The sequence below is a fragment of the Bombina bombina genome, chromosome 6 (assembly GCF_027579735.1).
Source record: "Bombina bombina isolate aBomBom1 chromosome 6, aBomBom1.pri, whole genome shotgun sequence".
In the NCBI taxonomy this organism is placed as follows: Eukaryota; Metazoa; Chordata; class Amphibia; order Anura; family Bombinatoridae; genus Bombina; species Bombina bombina.
This window is the reverse complement of record NC_069504.1, coordinates 465,494,000-465,506,726: the sequence shown is the minus strand read 5'-3', so window position 1 is coordinate 465,506,726 and position 12,727 is coordinate 465,494,000.

Genomic DNA, 12,727 nt, shown 5'->3' with positions numbered 1-12,727 from the left:
ATATGAGGGGTGACAGGGTTCCATTAGTTATGAGAAAGGACTCAGAGCAGAATCCCAATCCTCTAACCATTGCAGAGGGGTTGGAGTACAAAGCCGCCACAGTAGTGAAAACCAAATTTTTGGAGAACTGCAAACATATACCTCCAGTTTACCCTGTCGAAGGCTTTTCCAGCATCCAACGACAGGGTAACAGGGCAAGTTTAATCAATGGGTTTCAAAATATATATTTAAAAGTCTCCTAGTGTTATCGGGGCCTTGACGCCCCATAATAAACCCTACTTGGTCAGTGTCAATTAAAGATTGTAATATGGAGTTAAGAAGTGAAGCTATTATTTTGGCATATAGCTTAACATCTAGGTTTAGCAATGATATTGGCCTGTAGCTTGCGCATTCGGTGGCATCTTTACCTGTTTTAGGAATCGTAATAATTATTGCTTGTAAAAATTATTTGGGGAAAGATCCCTGAGAGCTTGCTTTTGCGAAGAATCGTAATAGGAGAGGTATTAATTTATTCTGGAATTTTTTTAAAAATATATCTGAAAAGCCGTCCTGCCCAGGGGATTTAAAAGCCTTAAGAGACTTGATAGCTTTCTTAATCTCTAAAGTGGTGTTTGGGTCTTGTAAGAAGTCTATCTGCTCTTGTGAGATGGAAGGAAGATTCAATGTGGAGAGAAAGTCATGAAGAGTATCAGAAGTTGGGGGAGATGGGTGCTATCTCGTGCTAAATTTTAGAGAGAGGAATAGTAATCCGCAAAAGCCATGCCTATGTCCTTTGGTTTCGTAACAGTTTGTCCTTTAACTTTTAGTGATAGTATGCGTGCTGCGCCTGTCCTCTGTCTCAATTTATTAGCTAGTGGCCTATCGGCTATATTACCCTTATAGTAGTATATTTCTTTTATTTGAAGAAAGACCTAATTGGGCTTTATTCTTATGGAGGGATCGCAGAAATATACTTTGTTTTGTTGGGGAGTTAAGCCCTCTCGCAAGGTATAGAGAAGGGGTTAAAGGAGTTAAGATTCACTCTGCGGTAAAGCCAGTAAGGTTGTGCGGTATATGTAAGGTAAACCTCATTGGTAGCCTCCAAAATAATATTCAGAGTACTTTATGGGGGGAAGCGAGAGCCGACAGCGTAGAACTGTTAGTAGAATGGGGGGGGGGGGGTTATCCCGGGTCATGGGAGAAGAAAAACAAAACAAAAAAGGGGAATGGAAAGTGAGGGATAAAGATTGTGGGTAGAGATGTATACATGGGTGATCAGCGTCCTAGCATCTTGTGTGGGTGAATGAGGTTACTGGAGCATAAGGGCGCTAAACTGACATAGTGTTTGTTGGCATATAAACAATATTTTTTATTTTATTTTTTAAAAAGCAGATAAGGTAAATAATTAACTTATTATAATACTAAACAAAGCATAACACATGAACAATTAAAAAACAAAACAAAAAAAAAAGTTTGTATATAAGTGCACCAGATAGAGTGCCAGCGGCGTACTATAACAAACCAGGGGGCGCACACCAAAATGTTGATACTTGTATATAATTAATAACAGTGATAATGATTCTGAAATAAGAGACCTTTTATATACATATATATATATATATATGCATATGCACATACATAAATATATATTCGCACATGTACATATATATGTGACTATAATTGTCATGAGATGCAGGACATATGCAGGACACAGCAATGATGGTACAACTCTATTTTATTGCAGAGCATAACAATACACATCTAGTCAGGTTGATTGTACTAAACTAACTGCGACACAGACACCGGACCTAAGCCCCGCCCACATACTAGTGACATCACATCCTGCTCTCATCACATCTTCCCCTTTTTCAAAGGCAAAGCATACATTTGCATATAATAAATAACAAGGTACACCAACAGGGTATACAACAATATTTTTGTTTTTGAACATTATAAAAACAGATAGATTAGAAAACATGAACAAATAAATTACATCCTGACTTGGACATCGGGGTAGACTACCCTAGTCCACAGTGACCATGGGATTATTCTGCCCATACTTCCGGTCACTGTTCTAGATAAAGTCAGTCCCTGTATCGGGCCGGAAGTTTCACCACTCTTCCGCTTGATGTAACTTTACATGAACTGTCCTCTGATACAGAAGATGGTGAACAAGAGTCTGCTGGAGGCAAAGATATATCCCCGCTGTGATCTTGCTGAGGGGAAGGCACCTCTCTTAGAACAGGGGATCCCACCGGCGGTGGTACTGAGGTATCCAGTTCCAGACTCTCAGGTACAGGCTGAAGATGTCTTCGGTTACGGCGTGTAACCGTCCCTCCCTCTGTAAGGACTGTGTAAGACCTTGGTTCTGGAGAGCGGCCCACTACCGTAGCAGGCATCTTCCATTTCTTCTCATCATCCAGTTTAATTCTGACACTTTGGCCCGCTTTCAGTTCCTGTAAAGGCCTGACAGAATGTCTCCTGTCGTAGAAGAAACGATAACCCTTTTTGGCCTCTTCATCCCTCCTAAGGACTTCGTCCCGAGGAACAGGGCCAGGCGGCTTGAAGACACCCACTGAGGGTAAAGTGGTGCGAATCTGGCGTCCTAGCATCAGCTGTGCCGGGCTAAACCCGGTGGCTTGAATGGGCGTCGCCCTGTATGACAAGAGGGCTAGGTACGGCTCAGATTGCTTTAGAATGAATTTTGTTGTTTGAACTGCCCTTTCAGCCATTCCGTTGGCCTGCAGATAATGTGGACTTGACGTGGAATGTACAAAATCATATTCCCTGCTGAAAGCACTGAACTCTGTAGAAGCGAACTGCATACCATTATCACTCACCAGCTCCATTGGAATGCCCCAGCGGGCGAACAAGCTCTTCAGGCGTATGATAACGGCCTGACTTGTGATATCATACAGGGGTGCAATTTGCAAATACCTGGAATAGTAATCGATCACAACAAGAAACTTTTTCCTGTGCAGTTCACACAAATCAGCAGCTATTTTCTGCCATGGCCCCGCAGGCAGCGGAGTAGACATTAAGGGCTCCCTTCTCTGAGTAGGCTGGCGTTCCCGGCAAAAGGCACATTTAGACACGTGATTTGCAATGTCGGAGCTGATCCCAGGCCACCACACAGCTGTAGCTGCCCTTTCTCTGCACTTTGTAATGCCTAAGTGGCCATCGTGAATCCTGTTTAACATCTCCTTCCTCATGCTGACAGGTATTACAATGCGGTCTTGGAACAGCACCAACCCCTCCAGCTCCGTGAGCTGCGACCTCTCTGGCTGGTAAGCATTTAAAGACATCCAGGCTGCCCGGCTCTCGGGCCAGCCATCTTTTATGTACCTTATAACTTCTTGCAGATCTGTGTCCAAATATGTCTCTTTCTTTATCTCTTCCAGTTTCCTTGAAGAAATGGACTTAAAGGCCAGAACTGAATCAACATACACTTTCACATCCGACTCCGTGGAGGATTCTTCAGCAGCAGCCAGCGGGAGCCTGGATAGTGTATCTGCCACAACCAGTTGTTTCCCCGGCACATGCACTGCCTGAACATTGAACCTGAGCAGTCTCATTAAAAGTCTCTGGCATCTCAAGGGTGTTTTGTCAATGTCATAAGAATTGATTAGAGGGACTAGCGGTTTGTGGTCAGTTTCCAGACTAAATTTCTCCAAACCCACTAGATAACGCTGAAAGCGCTCACAGGCCCAAACTGCAGCCAGGCACTCTTTCTCAATTTGAGCGTATTTTGACTCCGCAGCCGTCAGTGTGCGGGAACAGTAGGCGATGGGCTGTAGTTTGTTGTCATTCAGCTGCAGGAGTGCAGCCCCCAACCCATAACTGCTTGCATCAGCACTAACCACAGTCTTTTTTGAAGGGCCGTAGAACCCCAGCACTGGGGCAGACCCCAACAGTGACTTGGCATGCAGGAACGCTTTTTCCTGTGAGGGTCCCCAGACCCAGGCAACATCTTTCTTAAGCAACTCTGTGATAGGGTGTAAAACTGTAGATAAATCTGGAAGAAACTTGCCCACGTAATTTACAAGGCCCAATATCTGTCTCAGCTCATGTACATCAGAAGGGCTTTTCATCTGTTCAATAGCCCGAATTTTCTCGGGGTCCGGCTTGATGCCATCCCCGTTGATGATATGCCCAAAGTAGCATAATTCAGTTTTCCTAAAATGACATTTTTCTTTATTCAGCTTCAGCCCAGACTCTTTGATAGCCTGCAGCACACAACTCAAATGCTGATCATGCTCCTCCACTGTAGACCCATACACTAGAATGTCATCCATGACGACCGCTGTGCCCACGTGGCCACTCAGGAGAGAACTCATTTCCCTTTGAAAGATTTCAGGAGCGGAGGATATCCCAAAGGGGAGTCTGCTAGCAGAACCGACCTACTGGTGTGATAAAGGTAGTCAGTTTGCGGCACTTTGGATCCAGGGGGATCTGCCAAAAGCCGCTAGAAGCGTCTAATGTGGAAAAGAACTTCGCCCCAGCCAACTTCGGGGCTATATCTTCCAATGTCGGCAGCACAAATCTCTCCCTCTTCACTGCCTCATTCAACCTTTTCAGGTCCACACAGATGCGCACCTTTCCGTTTTTCTTTGCAACTGGAACAATGGGGGCACACCAATCAGTTGCTTCAACAACCTCTTCAATAACCCCCATAGACTTCATGCGCATGAGCTCTTTCTCCACTTGAGGCATGAGCGGGAACGGAATTCTACGAGGAGTAGAAATACTGTATGGGACTGCGTCACTTTTAAGTGCTATACGGACAGGTTTGCAGTTCAGTAGGCCCAACTCGCCAAACATATCTTCAGAGATCTCATTCACTCTGGCCACGAGGCCCAAGTCACAGGCTGCTTTTCTGCTCAATAAACTGTTAACACACTGACCTCGGATCACATGCACCCACATGGTGAACTTCCTCTGTTTGTACTCACAGCTGGCAAGAAATTTCCCCACACAATCAATGCGGCCACCAGGACTATGGACATTTGTAGTAACCTTCGCCAGCTGGGGCTGTCGAGGCAGTTTCATAAATTCAGCAAAAGACATTACAGTGATATCTGCTCCTGTGTCAATCTTAAAATCAACTTTGGCTCCCATTACAGTAAAAGTAACTTTCCAATCTTCCTCTGAGCTTGTCCGTTCCACAACAGACCCCACAAAAGACACTTCCTGACCCTCCTGGTCACTGTCCACCTGCATCTCCTTAATGTATTCAGTTTTACACACCACTTCAAAATGGCCTATTCTGTTACATTTTCTGCATCTTTTATCTCTGGCCGGGCATATAGCACTCTGATCATGAGCCCGGTAGCACCGTGTGCATCGGCCATGTTGCGCCCATCCACTTCTAGGCCTTTCCAGTACTTTAGATCTACCGCTCACACTGTGCCTTTCACTAGTAATTTTCCTAGACTGTTGCACTTCATCCACAATACTCTCAGACCTCAGATCAGCACTTTGCTTTTTCACCAGTTCACTCTGGCGGGCCATCCTAATAGCCCCGTCTAACGTTAAATCAGGCTCTAACTGCAGCTTCAGGGAGACTTCAGCATCTGCAATTCCAATAACTATTCTGTCTCTGATTTGCTCTTCTTTTACAACACCAAACTCACAGAATTCAGCTAATTCATACAGGCTGCACACAAATGACTCCACAGATTCTCCCACACGCTGATTACGTTTGTGAAAACAAGCTCTCTCATGAATCACATTTCTTTTGGGCACAAAGTGGGCACTGAGTTTATCCATAACTATATCAAAGTTAACTTCTTCCCCTTCTTGGAAAGTAAAAGCATTGAACACTGGCTCTACATCTTTCCCCATGGAGTATAAAAGAGAATTAACTTGTACTTCACCACTCTCCTTGTTCAGTTTGGATCCAATCCTGAAGCGCTGAAACCGCTGACGCCATGTGGGCCAAGCTGCAGGCTGAGAAAAGTCAAAAGGCTCAGGTGGGGTAAACTTTGACATTGCAATCGATCAGGAACAGAAGCACAGTCCAGAACTTCTGACACCATGTCATGAGATGCAGGACATATGCAGGACACAGCAATGATGGTACAACTCTATTTTATTGCAGAGCATAACAATACACATCTAGTCAGGTTGATTGTACTAAACTAACTGCGACACAGACACCGGACCTAAGCCCCGCCCACATACTAGTGACATCACATCCTGCTCTCATCACAATAATATATAGTAGCGATTGCAAAGTGCTTCAAAATGGGAGTAGCAAAGTGAAATGCAACTGGTAACTATAGTTTAACAGTACCAGTATCTGGTCAAAGTAATAAAAAGAGAATATAATGTTACCATATCAATATCCAATCAAAGTGATAAATATGAGGCAATGTATAAAAAACTATTAACAGAAAACTATTATATCAATATAATAAAAAACAATTGAACAGAATTAAGGTGAGTCCACAAATGTGTAAACAAAAATATGACTATGTTACGATCCATCTCTTTCATATACATAAACAAATTAGTTAACACAGAATTAACCCACTCCTATGTTATTATATAGGGTAGTATAACAGACAGAGTAAATGACACAAGGTTATACCCATTAGAAAGTATGAACTATACCATTACTTGAGCCTTTGGTAAGGGTGTTTAGTGTGCGTAGGGCTCGGAACAAAGGTTCAAGGAAGAGTTCTATTATAGTGCATGTACCTAATCATGTCCTTAGGTAGTGTAGGTATGAGGAGTCATGTTACTGCTATAAGGATTTAGGTAACGTATCTCTGATTGGTATATATAGATTGCTTAGAATCTGTGTCAGATAGGAACTGTATATATGTAGCTATACTTTACTAATAAATTGATGGCAGTGTGTTTGCTCTGTAAATATATAGGTACTATATTGGATATAGGCCTATAGGTGAAGCTTAGCAATACCTTGGTCTCATAGACATAGTACTTCTGTTATATTAGTAAACTGTGAAACGTAGTAGAAGTAAGCAAAAGTGCTAATAGAAGTAAATTGGAAAGTTGTTTAAAATGGCATGCTCTATCTGATTCAGGAAAGTTTAATTTTGACTTTATTTTCTCTTTAACCCCTTAACGACCGACGACGTATGGTGTACGTCCTCAAAAAAAATACAGTTAACGACCGAGGACATACGCCGTACGTCGTCGCTCTTGGAAAGCGGTGGAAGCGATCCTGATCGCTTCTAGCCGCTTTCCGGTTATTGCAGTGATGCCTCAATATCGAGGCATCCTGCAATAAAACATTTTACCCCTCCGATGCAGAGAGAGCCACTCTGTGGCCCTCTCTGCACCGGACATCGATGGCCAAAATCGTTGGTGGGAGCTGATGTTGGATGCGTGTAGGCGGCCATCGATGGCTTCCTGGCTTCAGAGGGGGGCGGGATTGCCGGGGGCGCGCACGGACACTACAGAAAAATGTTATGTTAAAAAGTGGGAGAAAGGGGGAGGGAATAGGTATAAAATGGATCTAAGGGATCTGGGAGGGGGTGGGGGATTGGTCTTTGGGGGGAAGCTACACTACAGAAAAAAAAAAAAAAAATCTATTTTTATTGTAAACTGGGTACTGGCAGACAACTGCCAGTACCCAAGATGGCTCCCAATAAGGTAGAGGGGGAGGGTTAGAGAGCTGTTTGGGGGGGGGGGGGAATTAGGGAGGTTGGGGGATCCTACACAGCAGCATATGTAAATATGCTATAAAAAAATAAAAAGTAAAAGATACCTTTTATTTTAGTACTGGCAGACTTTCTGCCAGTACTTAAGATGGCGGGGACAATTTTGGGGTGGGGGAGGGAAGAGAGCTGTTTGGGAGGGATCAAGGGGTGTGATGTGTCAGGTGGGAGGCTGATATCTACACTAAAGCTAGAATTAACCCTGCAAGCTCCCTACAAGCTACCTAATTAACCCCTTCACTGCTAGCCATAATACACATGTGATGCACAGCGGCATTTAGCGGCCTTCTAATTACCAAAAATCAAAGCCAAAGCCATATATGTCTGCTATTTCTGAACAAAGGGAATCTCAGAGAAGAATTTACAACCATTTGTGCCATAATTGCACAAGCTGTTCGTAAATAATTTGAGTGAGAAACCTAAAGTTTGTGAAAAAGTTTGTGAAAAAGTTAACGATTTTTTTTTATTTGATCGCATTTGGCGGTGAAATGGTGGCATGAAATATACCAAAATGGGCCTAGATCAATACTTTGGGATGTCTTCTAAAAACAAATATATACATGTCAAGGGATATTCAGGGATTCCTGAAAGATATCAGTGTTCCAATGTAACTAGCGCTAATTTTGAAAAAAAGTGGTTTGGAAATAGCAAAGTGCTACTTGTATTTATTGCCCTATAACTTGCAAAAAAGCAAAGAACATGTAAACATTGGGTATTTTTTAAATTTAGGATAACATTTTGAAACTATTTAGCATGGGTGTTTTTTGGTGGTTGTAGATGTGTAACAGATTTTAGAAAAAGCGTGTTTTTTCCATTTTTACCTCATATTTTATCATTTTTTTATAGCAAATTATAAGATACAAACGGCTAGATTTAGAGTTTTGTCGGTAACGACCCGCGTAGCTAACGCTGGCTTTTTTCCCCCCGCAACTTTTAAATACCGCTGGTATTTAGAGTTAACAGAAGGGCTGCGTTAGGCTCCAAAAAAGGAGCGTAGAGCATATTTACCGCCATTGCAACTCTCAATACCAGCGGTGCTTACGGACGCGGCCAGCTTCAAAAACGTGCTTGTGCACGATTCCCCCATAGGAAACAATGGGGCAATTTGAGCTGAAAAAAAACCTAACACCTGCAAAAAAGCAGCGTTCAGCTCCTAACGCAGCCCCATTGTTTCCTATGGGGAAACAGTTTCTAAGTCTGCACCTAACACCCTAACATGAACCCCGAGTCTAAACACCCCTAACCTTACACTTATTAACCCCTAATCTGCCGCCCCCGCTATCGCTGACCCCTGCATATTTTTTTTAACCCTTAATCTGCCGCTCCGTACACCGCCGCAACCTACATTATACCTATGTACCCCTAATCTGCTGCCCCTAACACCACCGACCTCTATATTATATTTATTAACCCCTAATCTGCCCCCCACAACGTCGCCGCCAGCTACCTACAATAATTAACCCCTAATCTGCCGAACGGACCTCACCGCTACTATAATAAATGTATTAACCCCTAATCCGCCTCACTAACCCTATAATAAATAGTATTAACCCCTAATCTGCCCTCCCTAACATCACCGACACCTAACTTCAAGTATTAACCCCTAATCTGCCGACCGGACCTCACCACTACTCTAAATGTATTAACCCCTAAAGCTAAGTCTAACCCTAACACTAACACCCCCCTAAGTTAAATATAATTTAAATCTAACTAAATAAATTAACTCTTATTAAATAAATTATTCCTATTTAAAGCTAAATACTTACCTGTAAAATAAACCCTAATATAGCTACAATATAAATTATAATTATATTGTAGCTATTTTAGGAATAATATTTATTTTACAGGCAACTTTGTAATAATTTTAACCAGGTACAATAGCTATTAAATAGTTAATAACTATTTAATAGCTACCTAGTTAAAATAATTACAAAATTAAATCCTAACCTAAGTTACAATTAAACCTAACACTACACTATCAATAAATTAATTAAATAAAATACCTACAAGTATCTACAATTAAATCTAACACTACACTATCAATACATTAATTAAATAAAATACCTACAAATAAATACAAATAAATAAACTAACTAAAGTACAAAAAATAAAAAAAGCTAAGTTACAAAAAATAAAAAAATTAATTACAAACATAATAAAAATATTACAACAATTTTAAGCTAATTACACCTACTCTGAGCCCCTAATAAAATAACAAAGCCCCCCAAAATAAAAAAATGCTCTACCCTATTCTAAAAGGGCCTTTTGTGGGGCATGCCCCAAAGAATTCAGCTCGTTTGCCTGTAAAAAAAAACATACAATACCCCCCCCCCAACATTACAACCCACCACCCACATACCCCTAATCTAACCCAAACCCCCCTTAAATAAACCTAACACTAAGCCCCTGAAGATCTTCCTACCTTTTCTTCACCTCACGGGTATCTATCACCGATCCGTCCAGACTCCGAAATCTTCATCCAAGCCCAAGCGGGGGCTGGAGATCCATCATCCGGCTGAAGTCTTCTATCAAGCGGCAAGAAGAAGTCCAGAAGAGGCTCCAAAGTCTTCATCCTATCCGGGCAGAAGAGGCGATCCGGACCGGCAACCATCTTCATCCAAGCGGCATCTTCTATCTTCATCCGATGACGAGCAGCTCCATCTTGAAGACCTCCGGCGCGGATCCATCCTCTTCTTCCGACGTCCTAAGTCGGAATGAAGGTTCCTTTAAATGACGTCATCCAAGATGGCGTCCCTCGAATTCCGAATCAGCCAATCAGATTCAAGTTCAATCCGATTGGCTGATCCAATCAGCCAATCAGATTGAGCTCGCATTCTATTGGCTGATCAGAACAGCCAATAGAATGCGAGCTCAATCTGATTGGCTGATTCAATCAGCCAATCAGATTTTCCCTACCTTAATTCCGATTGGCTGATAGAATCCTATCAGCCATTCGGAATTCGAGGGAAGTCATCTTGGATGACGTCATTTAAAGGAACCTTCATTCGGACTTAGGACGTCGGAAGAAGAGGATGGATCCGCACCGGAGGTCTTCAAGATGGAGCCGCTCATCATCGGATGAAGATAGAAGATGCCGCTTGGATGAAGATGGTTGCCGGTCCGCATCGCCTCTTCTGCCCGGATAGGATGAAGACTTTGGAGCCTCTTCTGGACTTCTTCTTGCCGCTTGATAGAAGACTTCAGCCGGATGATGGATCTCCAGCCCCCGCTTGGGCTTGGATGAAGATTTCGGAGCCTGGACGGATCGGTGATAGATACCCGGTGTGGTGAAGATAAGGGAGGAAGATCTTCAGGGGCTTAGTGTTAGGTTTATTTAAGGGGGGTTTGGGTTAGATTAGGGGTATGTGGGTTGTAATGTTGGGGGGGGTATTGTATGTTTTTTTTTACAGGCAAAAGAGCAGAATTCTTTGGGGCATGCCCCGCAAAAGGCCCTTTTAAGGGCTGGTAAGGTAAAAGAGCTTTTCTATTTTAATTTTAGAATAGGGTAGGGCATTTTTTTTATTTTGGGGGGCTTTGTTATTTTCTTTTTTTCTTTTTTTCTTTTTTTTTTCAAACAAGGTTTATTGGAGGATAAAAAAGTTGTTATACAAATGAGTAAAGAACAAATAAATGATAAGTGGTACAGGCGGTATTCTGGTGTGACTCATCATAAGTCCATCACAGTCAAGTTCTTAATGTCTCTCTAAAGTTTTTTTGAAGCTTGTGGTATTTTCTTCTATTTACTCATAACAAAACTTCTAACTTTAATAACATATAAACCTATAAACATTGCTACACATTGTCTGAATCTGCAAGTGCTATTTCAAATACAAATTTCTATGCATATTGTCTTTTAAGTTGGCTGGGCATAGGGGCACCCCTAGCTCAATGTTTTCTGTGTTTGCCAGATGTTTTATGTTAATTCAGTTATTTCTAGATGCATTTCTTAGGGGTTTGGGATTGTTCAAAGCTATAAGAGATCAGATGTCCAGGAACTACTCCTTTTTTGTGGCTATATAGATTGTATCAAGGTGCTTTGGAGTAGTGTGTGTGGTGAAACAAAACCTCAAAGGTGTTAGTGGTGTTAGGTAAAAGCAGAGATAGGTAGGGCAGGGTATGCTCAAATGCGACTTGGGGAAATGTAGTGGCCTATAGTTTCTTGATGTTTCGGTGGATTGATTTATATGTTAGTGTCCATTTGGGATTGTTTAACCGGGGGTGGTTACTGTATCAGTGTGGATATATGCTTCCCAGTATAGGGACATTGCGCAATAGAAGTCCATTCTTTCGGTTTTGAGGTAGTGATACCTCTCCAGAGACAAGAGAAATGTGACGTTTTGGGACCAATCCTGTTTGGATGGGATCCTGCTCTGTTTCCAGAGTCTTGGGATTAGTTGTTTTGCACTACTGAGCATGATGTATAATAGAGTGGCTTTATACTTGCACTTAATCTTTGGAGGGTTGTTAAATAATAACGTTAAAGGGTCGAAAGGGATTGTCTGTGAAAGGATTTTCTGAATTTCCCCATGTATCTCCTGCCAGTATGGCAGGAGTATGGGGCACTCCCACCAAATGTGGTATAGTGTTCCTGTCTGTTTGCAATTTCTCCAACAGAGGGGGTCAGAATGTTGAAAGATTTTTGCTAATCTGCTTGGGTATAAGTACCATCTCCCTAGCAACTTCATGTTTGTCTCAGTTATTCCCATTGATGAGGGTGCCTTGCCCATCTGTTGGAAGATAGTGTTCCATGTACTTGGGGATATCGTGGTATTCATCTCCGCCTCCCAGACCCTGGTGTATGATGGCAGGTTTTTCGAATGTATGGTTGTTAAAATTTTATATGTCATGGATAGTGATCCTCTCGTTACTTGCGGTGAGTGGCATAGTTGCTCAAAGGGGTTAAGGTTCCGAGTTAGGTTAGGCTTATCTTTGTGGTGTGCAAGGAAGTGTGATAGTTGGAGATATTCGAACCATCTATTAAAGTATGTTATATTTTTTTCTTCTAAAGATGCTTTTGTTAAGATAGCCCCCTGATCTATCACTGTGCATATAGGTAGGCC